This window comes from Haemaphysalis longicornis, unplaced genomic scaffold (assembly GCF_048455015.1).
Source record: "Haemaphysalis longicornis isolate Haplotype H1 unplaced genomic scaffold, Haemaphysalis longicornis Haplotype H1 scaffold_11, whole genome shotgun sequence".
Classification (NCBI taxonomy): Eukaryota; Metazoa; Arthropoda; class Arachnida; order Ixodida; family Ixodidae; genus Haemaphysalis; species Haemaphysalis longicornis.
Genome location: NW_027526214.1, coordinates 82945414 through 82962743, shown reverse-complemented (window position 1 = coordinate 82962743; position 17330 = coordinate 82945414).

The following is a 17330-nucleotide window of genomic DNA, read 5'->3' as shown; positions in this document are numbered from 1 at the left end:
CTGCCGAAAAGGAACAACGTGTAAGGAAACAGGATATTTGCACAATTGCACTTTCATTGTTTGTTCACCATTTGGCTTCATCGTAAAATCTAAAACATTGTTTTACGGTATTGCTTTAAAAGGACAGATGTGGTTAGGATGGGAATAAATTGACCATTCACTGTGTTTTCTCTCTGTTTTGCAGTCAATTGAGGCAGAAAAACGGCTTCAGCTATGTGTTGTTTCTAAAATATTTCTTTGTAATAAATATGTGACATCACGCTAATACATCTTTCTTCCCGGTAACTTGATAGATTCAAGGCATTATAGTGGTATTCTCGTAATAGTTCAAGTCATACCCAAAAACGAATACATTTTCTCCGGACTTTGATTGAAACATAGAGAGCTAAAATCACAATCATGAATGACGTGTACGTAATAATTTTTTAATGCTCCAAGAACATGCTCCAAGCTTCCTAAATATAGTTTAAAAAAGCGACAGAAGGACAACTTCTACATAAGCACATTTTACCTTCATCGGAAATGCCATTAAACTGTTTTCCTTAAGTGTGCTTTAAAACAGGTGAGGTTCACGGTGCATGGCGCCATTATGAAGTGGTCTGAACAGGCGGCTAAAAGAGGCTTTTAGGCAGGCCCCACACCAACGTTTTTATGCAGTATTTGAACTTCGCGTGTGCCACAAGTGAACTCTTTCTGAAATATATAAATAAACAAACAACCTGAAATAAAGTGCAAAAATACACGGAATGTACTCCGGTATTTATGGAGGGAACGCAGAAGAAAATGCTAGAACGGAGACTTTCAGACCAATGAAAAACTTATTACAATTGTGTGAACCTGCACTGTGCTTTTGGTACCCTTCTTTAGCATGCAATATAGGTTAAATTTGAAGTAACATAAAAATGCTCTGAAGAATACCGCTTCAACATTACCTCAAATAGAAAGATCAGCATAGGTTGAAGCACTGTGTGTTGACTCTGTCGCATATTAACCTTTCCTAATTCCTAAAGTCGATATATTGAAAGAGCAAGTTGATCTCATGTGGTATTAATGGCTTGTCATCGGGCTGTCAAACTACTGTAATTTTGGAATATGCCGAGCGTTCATGCTTCTAAAAAAAATCACCAACAATACCACCTGAATACAAAAATTATGATGGAGATTCTCTGGGAGAAGAATCATATCTCTAATATTTATTTGCAGTACATCCAGTGAAGGGCACCATAACAGGCAGATAATTACATAGCATTTCGAAGCAACTGCCGTCAAAGCTTTACTAATATCACTCTTTATTTCGGGCGCCATGTATATGTCCAAAGTTGTATTTTTTGCAACGCCAATTGTTATGTGTGTTAAGGCGTATGTTACCTAGCCGTAACGGTGACTCATCATGAGTGAATCAACGTCACACGGCATTGTACCTAAAGCTGAAGGTACTTTTTACAATAATGCTGCATGGGTTTAGTTAATCGAACTATAATCAAGGAGTAAACTCGTGTTGGCACTGTTTGTGTTGCAGCTCCTTGAGCAGGGGCACAAGCATCTGCAAGCAGACAGGCCCCAACCTTTTACCACTTTTTATCCACAGTTGCACATTCCTTTGCCCATTTTCAGTTTATAATTTCAATGCCAGAATCCCGAAAAAATATTAAATGTAGTGTAGTTGCTTCTGTTAGAGTTACAATACTCTTTTGACATATTTCATGAAATCATGTTTTTGCCTGATGAGTGCTGCTCTATAAACGGATACGATTGTGCTTTGTGTCTCTTCTGGAAAAGCATGGTTATAGAATGTCGGATTAAGTACATTCAAACTTACCCTATGAAATTATTCTCGCTTTAAAGAATGTTGGAATTACCTATGAATCACTTGCTGTCAACTGCTGTACCACTTTGTTTTCTCTTTCTACCTCCCACCGTGAAGATCGATTGAAGAGTTTCTGAGATTGTCATTAGGGTCTTTTAATACACTACAGCTTTAAGTTTAGAAACCTTATTTGTGTGGGATATTTATTTAAGCGTATGTTCTGCAAAATCATCTAACTTATGTTTTCAAGAAACATTTGAATCTTACGGGGTTGTGAATGTAATAGATTCCCATACGAGAATTAAGTCTTCCACTGAGACAACCTGTACGACGAGCTTTTCTCAATAATGACATCAAAGCAGAGACTTTGATGTGCGATTTCACTGATCCCTTACCAATCTACTGTAGCATGGGTAACAAGCGTGCGCTTCAAAGTGGCCGTGAAGTGCTGACTAGAGCCTATTCTTAACACAGTAAAAATCAGTTTAATGAACATCTTTTGCCGTAATTCTGGCACAAAATCACGCAAGAAACCAATGTAAACACTGCTAATGAGGCTTTCTCTATTACCTTTGATTCTTGAAAAGAAGCCACTCCCACATCATAAAAAAATCAAGAAAACCCTCGATATAAACAGACTTTTAAACTAATGAAGCACCGAAAGCAACGAATGAAGGTATACCGAATGTTTTCATGAACAGAAAGGAAAACGACTTTTCCACATTTGTAAGTGCGATATCAACCTAATACGGAGATAAAAATGCTAAGCTTTACTACACAAATAAATTCCAATTTAATCTGGGAAATACACGTTTTGTGTGGCAAAAGACAACCGAAATCGTGGTTTTAACAATTCACAAAACAACGTTCTCCCTCTACCGTTTTTATGCATGCAGCTGACCAGTATGATTTTGAAAAAATAATATTATCGTTAAAAGATGGTTGCTTCACTGGTGCAGATCAAAACCGCCTAAAGCTGTTTGTTTGACCTTATGATCTCCTCTAACCCTTCTTCGTAATTTATGTGCAAAGAATTCTTGGTGCAATGAATACCTCGCCGCTGTGGGTAGCAATTTTTCTCTTTTCTTCCAAATTTTAAGCAAACAGAAAGCTTAGATTTGTATGAAAGACGCCATCCAAATATTTTTAACATAGAAACTGTGGATATTACTGCTAGATAGAAGAAGGTGCTGCATACCTTGGTTGGATGTGTTTAACCCTTTAATGCCCAAAACTTCAATATGTTGCTTAAACAGGCGAAAACTTTTTTATGATCCTAAAGGACTTCCGACATCACAAATATGAAGTAAAAAAAATATGTTCGTTAGGAAGAACACTAGGACACACTGGGCACTGGGAAACACTGGGCACTGCAGCTTCCCAAATATCAGTTTAAAAGAAAGCTGCGTTGATCAGCGTGGTTTATGTTTCAAGTGAAGACTATAACATAAAGTTTGTTTTGCTATCATTCGTAAAAACCACAAAAGTGCATAATTTCGCTTACCTGTTACGAGCCCCTTGAGGAACAAGGGCTCGATAAGAGTTGACATGCGTAAACAATGCTTTTTTTAGCACACGAAAATACGTGCTGCCCTCTCTTTCTTTATTTTTGAAGCTCCGGGAACCTTTGTCTGTTACCAGGTGGGGTTAAATTTAAAAAGAAAACCTCACAAGGTTGGAGAGAAAAAAAAATATTTTTTGAGTTTTTGCTCCTTAGCAACATTGGGCATCGAAGGGTTAATACTTGTGATAAAACATTAATTTTTGCATTCGTCGGAATGTGGCCCTAGCGGTCTTTTGCATATTCGGGTATTGTATTTACGGTCTTTTTACCTTTCTTCAGGGAACTATGAGCACACATTTGTAAAAACAAGGCACTGTATTCTTTATGCTAAGTAAGAAATTTTGAAAAGGACGTAGAATGTGGCTAGGTGGTGATGCTTCATACTGAATTGCGCAAGCATACAGAGGACAGGGGCGCTAACGGGAATGGGACGAGGCACAGATTTGTAACTGTGTATTTAAAAAGACGACAGAAACGGCGGACCCGAAAATATACGCACAAGAGTGTCAATCTGTGCTTGCGCAGTTAAACCGATGAAACGTAAAAACAGAAGATGAAGGTGAAGAAACAGATCTGTTCAGACGACCACGAAACACAAGAACACTGGCAGGAAACGGTGGGAGTGTTTGCTTGCAACATGTTATCTTTCTCATCATGGTGGCTCTCTCTGAATGATTTTTGTTGCTCACTAGTAAGCAGGATTGAACGAATGGTAATGTGTTCTTCCTCTTCAGCGATCATGTAATATGCTTCAACCATGTAGCGCGTGCCAGGATGTTCTTGTCCATATACTGCAGTGTGCACTAGCGCGGTTCGCAAGTTTGGCAATGGAGTGACATATTTCTCGTTTCCTGTGTTTGCTGACTTGCGTATCAGTGTTCTCGAAGGCGTCAATCGACGCACCTTGCGGGTTGTCCGATGTAAGCTTTGTCACATTCCAGTGGCATTTTGCATACTACTCGCGTCTGATAGTAAACAAATATTTGCCTGTATTGCACGCCACATTTTTGTTTGCATTCCTCTCTACCGTTAGCTTCCTTGCACATGCCCTTTAGATTTGATTGGGCAGAGAAAACCACCCTGACATCATTTTTTTCTGCAAACGTTTTTAACATGTGTGATACTCCATAGATTTGAAAGTGAACATTTCGACAGACTTCTGTCTGGTTGGGAAATTACTGAACTGAGATTTAATTAGGCTCCAACCAATACAATGCAAAAAAGGTAAAAACCCGACGTTTCGAAGCCGGCTCGGCTTCTTCTTCAGGGGTGACAGTGGCCACGCTGCAGCTGCGTCTTATAGTCTCACATTTGCTGGCCTCGCACAAAGCCCCTCGCTGCGGCACGTAATCCGTGTGCGTACACCGTGGGGAGAGTGCCAAGCGAGCGATTAACATTCCCAGGTGTGCGTTGAATATGCCACGATTCGAGGAAAAGCCGCTTCCTCCAGTTCGTTTCCCTTTCGAGGATGGCCGTTCCGGGGAAGTCAATTTTGTGGTCGGCCACTTCGCAGTGTTCGGCGACTGCACTGCGGACTCTATTTTGTTTCCGGACGTCGTTCTTGTGTTGTCTAATCCTCTCCGGCAGGTTTTTGGTCTCACCGATGTACGAGGCGTCGCACCCCGCGCACGGGATGCGGTAGACGACCCCGGGTGCCTTCTCTATTGTCAGCCGGTCTTTGGGGCGGGGGATTAAGCGGCCTATAGTTGTCGAAGGCTTGTGGGCTATTTGTACTCCTACCCCTTTGAAAATGCGGGCCAAGGCCTCGCTTGTTCCTGGAATATACGGCACCGGCACGCGTTTCAGGGGTCCGAGGATTGAAGTTCTTGGAGAGTTTGTCCCCCTCTTCTGCTCTTTGCGGCGGGTCACGGAGTGAATGAACTTTTTCGGGTAGCCGTTTTTCTTGAGGTCCGCAAATACAAGGCTTACTTCTTTCTTACGTTCTGATTCGGACGAGCAAATTTCCTCAGCTCTGTTAATTAAAGACGACACAACTGAGGCTTTGTGGTTAGCGGGGTGGGCCGAATTAAAATGAAGGTAGCGGCCGGTGTGCGTAGGCTTCCTGTGAACGGAGAACACCAGGCCCCTGCCTCCTCTTGTCACTTGGGCGTCAAGAAAGGGAATGGAGCCGTCTCGTTCACATTCAACCGTGAACTGGATGGCGGGATGAACTGCATTTAGGCGTTTTTTCAGGCTGTCAACTGCGGAGGTCTTCACTATGCAGAAGCAGTCGTCTACATACCGAAGAAAAGGTTTTGGTTTCGGCCGGAAGGAGCTCAAAGCCTTCCCTTCCACCTGTTCCATCGTCAAGTTCGCCATTGTTACAGAGATGGCGGCCCCCATTGCGGTTCCAGTTTGTTGTTTGAAAATTTGCCCATTATGCGAAAAATATGTGCTGGCCAAGCAGAACTCGAGTAGGCGGCATATCTCGTCGGCAGTGAGCGGCGTCCTTTCTTTTAGGGTTGCGTCATTTTCGAGGGCAGTTCGGGCCGCGGATACAGCCAGCGGTACAGGAACACTAGTGAACAATGACACGACGTCGAACGAGACCAGGCTCTCGTCTTCGTCAATGCACACCTGTGACGCAAGTTGCACGAAGTGTCTGGAGTTGCGTACATGAGTCGCGGTCTTCCCGGCGAGGGGGGCGAGGATGCGGTGCAGGAAATTTGAAAGGGCTCGGCACGGGGATGATGTGAAGTCTACGATCGGGCGAAGGGGGCGCCAGGTTTGTGGATCTTCGGTAATCCGTAGAAACTAGGTGCGGAGCCGTTTCGACAGATCAAGCGAAGGTATAGAATTTTTTGTTCCGGGTGGTTCTTGAAAATCGCCGCGAGTAACTTGTTCAGCTGCGTCTGCGTTTGGTTTGTAGGATCCCTCTTTAACTTCGTATACTCGTCTCCGTCCAAGAGAGCCGAAACCTTCCGGTCGTAGTCCTGACGGTCTAACACCACCGTCGAGTTGCCCTTGTCGGCAGGTAGGATGACAATGCTTTCGTCTTTTCGAAGTTCCTGGAGTGCTCGGTATTCCTCTGCGGTCAAATTTTTTCCCATTTTAAGCGGCAATTTCGATAGGAGGCCAATCGATTTAAGTCTTATTTCATCTCGGGCGTGCGGCTGTACTTGTTGAACGGCTTCCTCTACCGCGGCAACGACCTTTGCAAGGGGGGGGCTCGTAGCCACATTGTAGCTGTGTCCTTTGGCCAGAACAGAAGTTTGCTCTTGAGTGAGAGTGCGGGATGACAGGTTGGTCACAAAACCTTGATCTTGGGCAATTTGGGGCGAGGGCCTTATCGACAAACAAGAAAGTTTCTTATCTTGCGTGATCCGGTGTTTGTCCGCAGTCGATGCCGCCACGCTGTCAGCAAACTCGTCGACGGAGGCCATCAGTCCGGGGATGCGGTGCTCCAGTTGGCGCTTGGCAAAGAACAGGTCCAGTTCTTTCTTCCTGATGGCGGCGTTGCATTCGTGGAGGCGGGCATTGACGAGTCGATGTTCGGCTTTAGTGATGATATTCAGGCCCTCGGGGGTCGACACGGGCCGTTTCAGGCGCAGGCTCTCAGGGACGACTTTCCTTTCTTTACAGGTGCGGTTGAAGTCAAGATGAGTTTTGAAGACGGAGATTCCTTCCTTGATGCGTATGTAGCGCTTGACGAGCTGCATGGTGTCATGGCCAAAGCCTTGGCTGATAGACTTGAAAGTGAACATTTCGACAGACTTCTGTCTGGTTGGGAAATTACTGAACTGAGATTTAATTAGGCTCCAACCAATACAATGCAAAAAAGGCAAAAACCCGACGTTTCGAAGCCGGCTCGGAAAGAGCCGGCTCGGCAGAGGAAAACCGAGCACTCCAGGAACTTCGAAAAGACGAAAGCATTGTCATCCTACCTGCCGACAAGGGCAACTCGACGGTGGTGTTAGACCGTCAGGACTACGACCGGAAGGTTTCGGCTCTCTTAGACGGAGACGAGTATACGAAGTTAAAGAGGGATCCTACAAACCAAACGCAGACGCAGCTGAACAAGTTACTCGCGGCGATTTTCAAGAACCACCCGGAACAAAAAATTCTATACCTTCGCTTGATCTGTCGAAACGGCTCCGCACCTAGTTTCTACGGATTACCGAAGATCCACAAACCTGGCGCCCCCCTTCGCCCGATCGTAGACTTCACATCATCCCCGTGCCGAGCCCTTTCAAATTTCCTGCACCGCATCCTCGCCCCCCTCGCCGGGAAGACCGCGACTCATGTACGCAACTCCAGACACTTCGTGCAACTTGCGTCACAGGTGTGCATTGACGAAGACGAGAGCCTGGTCTCGTTCGACGTCGTGTCATTGTTCACTAGTGTTCCTGTACCGCTGGCTGTATCCGCGGCCCGAACTGCCCTCGAAAATGACGCAACCCTAAAAGAAAGGACGCCGCTCACTGCCGACGAGATATGCCGCCTACTCGAGTTCTGCTTGGCCAGCACATATTTTTCGCATAATGGGCAAATTTTCAAACAACAAACTGGAACCGCAATGGGGGCCGCCATCTCTGTAACAATGGCGAACTTGACGATGGAACACGTGGAAGGGAAGGCTTTGAGCTCCTTCCGGCCGAAACCAAAACTTTTTCTTCGGTATGTAGACGACTGCTTCTGCATAGTGAAGACCTCCGCAGTTGACAGCCTGAAAAAACGCCTAAATGCAGTTCATCCCGCCATCCAGTTCACGGTTGAATGTGAACGAGACGGCTCCATTCCCTTTCTTGACGCCCAAGTGACAAGAGGAGGCAGGGGCCTGGTGTTCTCCGTTCACAGGAAGCCTACGCACACCGGCCGCTACCTTCATTTTAATTCGGCCCACCCCGCTAACCACAAAGCCTCAGTTGTGTCGTCTTTAATTAACAGAGCTGAGGAAATTTGCTCGTCCGAATCAGAACGTAAGAAAGAAGTAAGCCTTGTATTTGCGGACCTCAAGAAAAACGGCTACCCGAAAAAGTTCATTCACTCCGTGACCCGCCGCAAAGAGCAGAAGAGGGGGACAAACTCTCCAAGAACTTCAATCCTCGGACCCCTGAAACGCGTGCCGGTGCCGTATATTCCAGGAACAAGCGAGGCCTTGGCCCGCATTTTCAAAGGGGTAGGAGTACAAATAGCCCACAAGCCTTCGACAACTATAGGCCGCTTAATCCCCCGCCCCAAAGACCGGCTGACAATAGAGAAGGCACCCGGGGTCGTCTACCGCATCCCGTGCGCGGGGTGCGACGCCTCGTACATCGGTGAGACCAAAAACCTGCCGGAGAGGATTAGACAACACAAGAACGACGTCCGGAAACAAAATAGAGTCCGCAGTGCAGTCGCCGAACACTGCGAAGTGGCCGACCACAAAATTGACTTCCCCGGAACGGCCATCCTCGAAAGGGAAACGAACTGGAGGAAGCGGCTTTTCCTCGAATCGTGGCATATTCAACGCACACCTGGGAATGTTAATCGCTCGCTTGGCACTCTCCCCACGGTGTACGCACACGGATTACGTGCCGCAGCGAGGGGCTTTGTGCGAGGCCAGCAAATGTGAGACTATAAGACGCAGCTGCAGCGTGGCCACTGTCACCCCTGAAGAAGAAGCCGAGCCGGCTTCGAAACGTCGGGTTTTTGCCTTTTTTGCATTGTATTGGTTGGAGCCTAATTAAATCTCAGTTCAGTAATTTCCCAACCAGACAGAAGTCTGTCGAAATGTTCACTTTCAAGTCTATCAGCCAAGGCTTTGGCCATGACACCATGCAGCTCGTCAAGCGCTACATACGCATCAAGGAAGGAATCTCCGTCTTCAAAACTCATCTTGACTTCAACCGCACCTGTAAAGAAAGGAAAGTCGTCCCTGAGAGCCTGCGCCTGAAACGGCCCGTGTCGACCCCCGAGGGCCTGAATATCATCACTAAAGCCGAACATCGACTCGTCAATGCCCGCCTCCACGAATGCCACGCCGCCATCAGGAAGAAAGAACTGGACCTGTTCTTTGCCAAGCGCCAACTGGAGCACCGCATACCCGGACTGATGGCCTCCGTCGACGAGTTTGCTGACAGCGTGGCGGCATCGACTGCGGACAAACACCGGATCACGCAAGATAAGAAACTTTCTTGTTTGTCGATAAGGCCCTCGCCCCAAATTGCCCAAGATCAAGGTTTTGTGACCAACCTGTCATCCCGCACTCTCACTCAAGAGCAAACTTCTGTTCTGGCCAAAGGACACAGCTACAATGTGGCTACGAGCGCCCCCCCCCCTTGCAAAGGTCGTTGCCGCGGTAGAGGAAGCCGTTCAACAAGTACAGCCGCACGCCCGAGATGAAATAAGACTTAAATCGATTGGCCTCCTATCGAAATTGCCGCTTAAAATGGGAAAAAATTTGACCGCAGAGGAAAACCGAGCACTCCAGGAACTTTGAAAAGACGAAAGCATTGTCATCCTACCTGCCGACAAGGGCAACTCGACGGTGGTGTTAGACCGTCAGGACTACGACCGGAAGGTTTCGGCTCTCTTGGACGGAGACGAGTATACGAAGTTAAAGAGGGATCCTACAAACCAAACGCAGACGCAGCTGAACAAGTTACTCGCGGCGATTGTCAAGAACCACCCGGAACAAAAAATTCTATACCTTCGCTTGATCTGTCGAAACGGCTCCGCACCTAGTTTCTACGGATTACCGAAGATCCACAAACCTGGCGCCCCCCTTCGCCCGATCGTAGACTTCACATCATCCCCGTGCCGAGCCCTTTCAAATTTCCTGCACCGCATCCTCGCCCCCCTCGCCGGGAAGACCGCGACTCATGTACGCAACTCCAGACACTTCGAGCAACTTGCGTCACAGGTGTGCATTGACGAAGACGAGAGCCTGGTCTCGTTCGACGTCGTGTCATTGTTCACTAGTGTTCCTGTACCGCTGGCTGTATCCGCGGCCCGAACTGCCCTCGAAAATGACGCAACCCTAAAAGAAAGGACGCCGCTCACTGCCGACGAGATATGCCGCCTACTCGAGTTCTGCTTGGCCAGCACATATTTTTCGCATAATGGGCAAATTTTCAAACAACAAACTGGAACCGCAATGGGGGCCGCCATCTCTGTAACAATGGCGAACTTGACGATGGAACACGTGGAAGGGAAGGCTTTGAGCTCCTTCCGGCCGAAACCAAAACTTTTTCTTCGGTATGTAGACGACTGCTTCTGCATAGTGAAGACCTCCGCAGTTGACAGCCTGAAAAAACGCCTAAATGCAGTTCATCCCGCCATCCAGTTCACGGTTGAATGTGAACGACACGGCTCCATTCCCTTTCTTGACGCCCAAGTGACAAGAGGAGGCAGGGGCCTGGTGTTCTCCGTTCACAGGAAGCCTACGCACACCGGCCGCTACCTTCATTTTAATTCGGCCCACCCCGCTAACCACAAAGCCTCAGTTGTGTCGTCTTTAATTAACAGAGCTGAGGAAATTTGCTCGTCCGAATCAGAACGTAAGAAAGAAGTAAGCCTTGTATTTGCGGACCTCAAGAAAAACGGCTACCCGAAAAAGTTCATTCACTCCGTGACCCGCCGCAAAGAGCAGAAGAGGGGGACAAACTCTCCAAGAACTTCAATCCTCGGACCCCTGAAACACGTGCCGGTGCCGTATATTCCAGGAACAAGCGAGGCCTTGGCCCGCATTTTCAAAGGGGTAGGAGTACAAATAGCCCACAAGCCTTCGACAACTATAGGCCGCTTAATCCCCCGCCCCAAAGACCGGCTGACAATAGAGAAGGCACCCGGGGTCGTCTACCGCATCCCGTGCGCGGGGTGCGACGCCTCGTACATCGGTGAGACCAAAAACCTGCCGGAGAGGATTAGACAACACAAGAACGACGTCCGGAAACAAAATAGAGTCCGCAGTGCAGTCGCCGAACACTGCGAAGTGGCCGACCACAAAATTGACTTCCCCGGAACGGCCATCCTCGAAAGGGAAACGAACTGGAGGAAGCGGGTTTTCCTCGAATCGTGGCATATTCAAAACACACCTGGGAATGTGAATCGCTCGCTTGGCACTCTCCCCACGGTGTACGCACACGGATTACGTGCTGCAGCGAGGGGCTTTGTGCGAGGCCAGCAAATGTGAGACTATAAGACGCAGCTGCAGCGTGGCCACTGTCACCCCTGAAGAAGAAGCCGAGCCGGCTTCGAAACGTCGGGTTTTTGCCTTTTTTGCATTGTATTGGTTGGAGCCTAATTAAATCTCAGTTACTCCATAGATATGTGGGGTTGCTAACGGAATATTTTACTCAATGACAAACTTTTCTTTGTTCCGAGTTCCTTCTATGATAGACTGGAGCAGCTTTTCACTAAGAAGACAGCAAGCTATCTGGGTATCACCGATTCCTGAGCCTACACGTTTGTAGGGCGTAGCTTTCCTCGATGATGTGATAACAACATTTTCTGGTGGCATGTGTCAAACAAAACTCTGCAATGACCCTTTTACTAATTTTGAATGTTCCCAGTCGTACCTCGAGGGCCCTTTTTTTCGACCTAGTTTTGTACATCCAGCGACTGTGACTGGTGCCTATTTTGCAGACGCAAAAAAGTGTTGATTGTGCGACGCGGGTATATACAAAATACTAGTGGCGGGTGCGAAAGCTTATTTCGGAGAAAGTGGCAGGTGAGTAAATGAATGCCTTAGAAAACACCGATACGCAAGTCAGCAAACACAGGCGACGAGGAATCTGTCACTCTATTGCAAAACTTGCAAGTCGCGCGATCGCACACGGCACTTTCAGGACCCACACATTCTGGCACGCAGCTAACACAAAATAACGCGTGAGATCATTGAAGCATACCACATAATCACAGACGAGGAAGGGTACCTTAGCACTCCGTAATCCTGCGTACTGGTAACGAACGAAAATTCATTCAGAGAGAGCCCCCATGGTGAGAAAGATAAGTAATTGCAAGCACACACTCCCCTATTTTTATGCCCGTGTTCTTGCGTTTCGTTTTAGTCTGATCAGATCTGTTTCTGAACCTTCATGTTTTGATTTAGGTTTTATCGGTTTAACTGGGCAAGTAAACAGGGCCGCGCGCGTGTGTATATTTTGATGTCCCCCGTTTGTGTCGTCTTTTTAAATAAACAGTTGCAAGTTTGCTCCTCATCCCAGTCCAGTTGGCGTCATTTCGCCTGCATACTTAGCACAATTCAGAATGAAATAATTTTTTTATTATTTTTAAGTAGAAGATTGGGCTGTCACATCGGTTTACAGGGGTTGATTGTCACACAATACACAACCTTTCCGCCTCTCCCGGCAGCGTTGCTCTTTCGTTCTTTTAAGTGGCCAAGTAACTTTATTTACCTCTTGCATATCGTTTGGAGCGAATGCAGAATGTAAATTGAAAGAAGGAGGCCCAATATTTCTGCTAGGAGAGGAACAGTAGAGTTTATTCGTACTTTAGTTTCTTGCAGTGTACACTCGTTCAGGAAGTTTTTTCCTGCAATGCCAATTCTCTTTGACACTTCTTGGGGACCTGAGGCTGGTTCTTTTCTCTTGCCAGGTAGTTTTATTCAGTGCGTATTCTTGCCTTTTTGGGCGAAAATTGAAGATACCTTCCTTATACAGAAGGAGCAACGAACGATCCCACAAGGGGAAATGGTGAAATATAAAGCGACGTGAAAGACGCGGGAAGTCTGAGCAGTTGACTTTGTTTTATTGAGTATCATTCAATTCGAATCCTTTTATCTACTCCTGGCAACCTTGCTACTGGTTTTTGTTTCTTCCTTGGTTGTTCTGCTTTGCGGATTTTTGCCTTTTGAGCGAGCTTTGAATACAATTCGTAAGATAAAAGCAGCTGTAATACTTTTTAGGCAGTGAAACTGAGGAGTTCAAAGCTACGTAAAGTAACGCGCGTCGTTGCTTCAGGGGGCCGAGTTTCTTTCATGGGCATAAAATTCCACTCATTTTACCCGTTCCTCTTGGCGTTCCTCTCTATTTCTTAAACCGCGCAAGGTAGTTTTATTAGTGCCATTTCTTATTGCTAAGCCAGTGTTGAAGAGCGATTATAAATACAGGCGAGCGTAATTATATTCCAAAAACTGAGAAAATGGGAGTTTAGTGCAGATAACGATAGGGCCGCGTCGTTTCTGGTTTCAGTGTGTTTCGCCTGTCATCCAAGGTTATCTTTTTTGACACTCTTCGTCGGTTCGCTCTAATGCTTGTTGTCTGGCGAGGTAGAGTTAGTTCCTTTTTGTTTGTTTGGTTTTGAGCTAGATTTAACCTGACAATTACAGGACAGGGGAGGACGCGTTCATTTTCCCAGAAATAAAGTGGGGACTTTTTTCTGTGTAAAAGTATACGCGACAGTTTTTTTTCAGTTGACAGTGTTTTATTGATAGCCATACAATACGATTCCCCTTTCTCGCTCCTTGTGTCCTCACTTCATATTTTGTTCCTCAACAAATCCTAATAGTGCCTTGTTTGCCAGTTCTAACTGGTATTTTAACATACATTTGTAATACAGAATCTGCGGGTGCATTTTGTTTCGAATAAATTAGGGAGGTAATTGCATGCTAGAAAAATGAGCGACGTCACTCCAGCAGGAGTCTTTTTTATATCATGAAACTGGAATATTTTCTTCAATCCTCGCAGCCTTGCTTTAATATTGGGTCGAAATTTGGGGTATTTTTAGTTCTAGGATATTTTCTTTTTGGACGATGTGGACTTGCCTTTCTTATTAGCGAATGAGCGCAATAGTATTCCCAGAAGAATAATTAAGAAGTTTATTTCTAGGTTGAAGATTGGCCGGATTTGTTTTTGATGACAGTGTTTTATTTCGTGTCGCACAATACCATTTCTTCATTTCAAACCTCACAGCCACGCTCTTTTATTCTTTTCGCACCTCCATTTACTCTTATTGAGGCGTTTTTGCCTTTTTAGCAAATGCTGAACGTGCATTCAGAACACAATGGTGGGAAAATATAAGTTTCTCTGACGGCAACAGGGGAGTTTAAGGCTACGTAGACTACCGTTCTTCGTCGCTAAAGTTGACAAATTTTATTGATTGTCATGCAGAACTATTCCCCGGCTCTTCACCTCCACATCTTGCTCTACAATTATTTTTCATTGCCAGTTAGTTTCATTTGTGCGGTTTTTGGGCGTATTGTTTTACACCTAATTGTACTATCACACTGGCATACCAGTTTTCCCAAACGAGACAGAGAAGTTTGTTATGTGTCGGAGAAGGTGCTTTACAGTATTATGTTTATATTTGTGTAGGCCTTACAAATTTATTTCACATTCCTTGCCGCCTTGCCCTATTATTCTATTTTCTAGACTTCCAGTTTTATATTGGCCGTTTTTCTCTTTTTGAGTGGAGGAACGAAGACATTCGCGAAACACAGGTGGGTTTATTATTTTCCTAGAAATATACTGGAGACGTCACACCTAGTGAGAAGAACGCGTGGCGTCAATTATTGCTGAAAGTTTGGGTAGTTTGTGTTGACTTAGGACCATTGTACCAGCGAAAAACGAACAGAGATACCAAAAACAATGAACGGGACAATTCCTAGCGATTGTCTCGTCTACGTTTTTCTGAGTCTCTGTCCGTTTTTCGTTTGTAAAACGGCGTCAAGTATGTGTAGGGTTTTATTCTTTATAATATTGCGCAAGCAATATTATGAATGAAGGCAAGCGTTGCAGGGGGCGGCAGAAAGTTAGATGGGCAGATGAGATCAAGAAGTTTGCGGGGATAAATTGGTCACAGTTGGCACAGGACCGAGGTAATTGGAGAATAATGGAGAGGCCTTTGCCCTGCAGTGGGCGTAGATAGGGTGGTGGTGAGGATGATGATGATGAATATTGCACAAATTCTTTTTGCTGCTAGACCAGAGGTCGGCGAACTCAGTCATGAGTCCACTCAATCAGCCTTATTTGGACTCAAACTCACTCGTGAGTTTGAGTTTGAGTGGTCGCGAGGCTAGTGTGGCATAGTGAGTTGAGATTGAGGGAGTGTCTTAAACGCCTTAAACGCCTTAAACCTAGTGAATTCTGAGTCCATTTTGAGTTCTGAGTACAATTTGAGTGTGAGTACATTTTGAGTTCTGAGTACACTTTGAGTTTTAATACATTGTGAGTTCTCAGTAAATTTTGAGTTGGAGTACATTTTGAGTTCTGAGTACATTTTGAGTTGGCGTCCATTTTGAGTTCTGAGTACATTTCGAGTCCATTTTGAGTTGTGGGTACATTTTGAGTTTAAGCCCAGTTTGAGTTCAGAGTACAGTTTGAGTTTGAGTACATATTGAGTTTTGAGTACTTTTTGAGTTCTGAGTACATATAAGTTTTGAGTCCATTTTGAGTTTGAGTATATATGAGTAGCTTAGCAGGCAGCTATGGTTGGCTGTTAAGTTTCATGCGTCGCTGTGGGCTCGGAATTAAGGTTACCTGCGGGTACGGCACCATACGCGATCCGCATGATCTGTTGGAAGCGAGGGGGTGCCTGATATTTCTAGTTTCTTGTTGAATTTTCATGACGCTAAGCACTTGCTGTATACCAAGTTCTCGCGGCTGGCCGAGTGAGTGATAATTGACTGGTGAGGTCATTAAAAAAGGGTTGTCTTAACTTTTCCTCCTGATGGATCCACTAAGAAGGTGGGAAAGGGTGTTGGGAAAGCACACAGCGGCGCTTGCTTTCTGGTTGTTCTCCTGCTACTGTTAACGGCTCAAAAATAAAAGATGAGAGCATGGGGGAAAGAGAGCGAGGGCTGTCCCCTCTGCTTTTCAAATGAATTAGCTGAATTGACTGGGCAACGCCCCGTTAGACCGAATATTGACCGCATTGGACTGGGTGAAAAGTGCAACTGATGACGCTAAAGCGTGTAAGGTATCAAATGAAAGGTCCCAATTAACGGAATCACGCGCGGTAAATTAAAAAAATGCTTCATGATTGTAGTCATCAGGCAGTCATAATACGTCATAGATTGGGTTGCCATTCAAAATGACGCTGCGAGGGCATGTGGGGAATCAAATTCGAGGTCTCGATGTGGGGAATCATTCGGGACGAAAATGCGTTATGGTTATATAATGACGTAGTCATGGTTAGTCATAGGTTCTGGTAAAATTCACGTTCATGACGCTAGGTCGAATGGCTTATCAAATTGAAGGTCTCCATTAGGGTAATCACGTGCTTCGTGAATATTATCATGACATAGTCAAGGTGGGTCATAAATTAGGTCAAAATTACAACGACGCCCCTGGGTGTGCATGGAATCAAATTGAAGGCTCCGATGAAATCACGTGGGACAAAAATGCGGTATGTCTATATCATGAGATAGTCATGGTTAGTCATTGATTGGTTTACATTCAAATTGATTCCGCTAGGATGTGATGGGTATCAAATAATGGTCTTGATGACCGGAATCACGTGGGATAAATACAAAAATGCTTCCCGGTTATAACCATGAGATTATCATGGCGAGTCTTATATTGGGTAAAATTCAAAGTGACCCCGCTAGGGTGTGTAGGGTATCACATTTACGGTCCTGACGAGGGAAATCACGTGGTACAAATACATAGGGCTTCGTGGTTTTAAATATGAGATAGTCATTATGAATCATAGATAATGTTAAATTCAATGTGACGCCGCTAAAGCATGTGGAGTGGCAAATCGAATGTTTCAGTCAGGGGAATCACGTCAGACATTTAAATAATGCGCCCTGGTTACAGTCATCAGAGTCATGGTTAGTTTGACTCGTATGAATTCCATATGATCCTGCTAGGATGTGCGTGGTATCAAATAAGTTTTCGTCGCGGGGTATACGCCTCGAGATTCGCGATCGCTGCGCCGCCTGCCGCCGCTTCTCCGCGGCGTTTGCGGGATTAGCGCTGCGTGGCTGATAGGTGGTCATGCAGTGTTTTGGTTCTCTTTCGCTTCTCTTTGCCTTTCCGCGCACTAAATAACTTGTTATGGTGACGTCTGTAA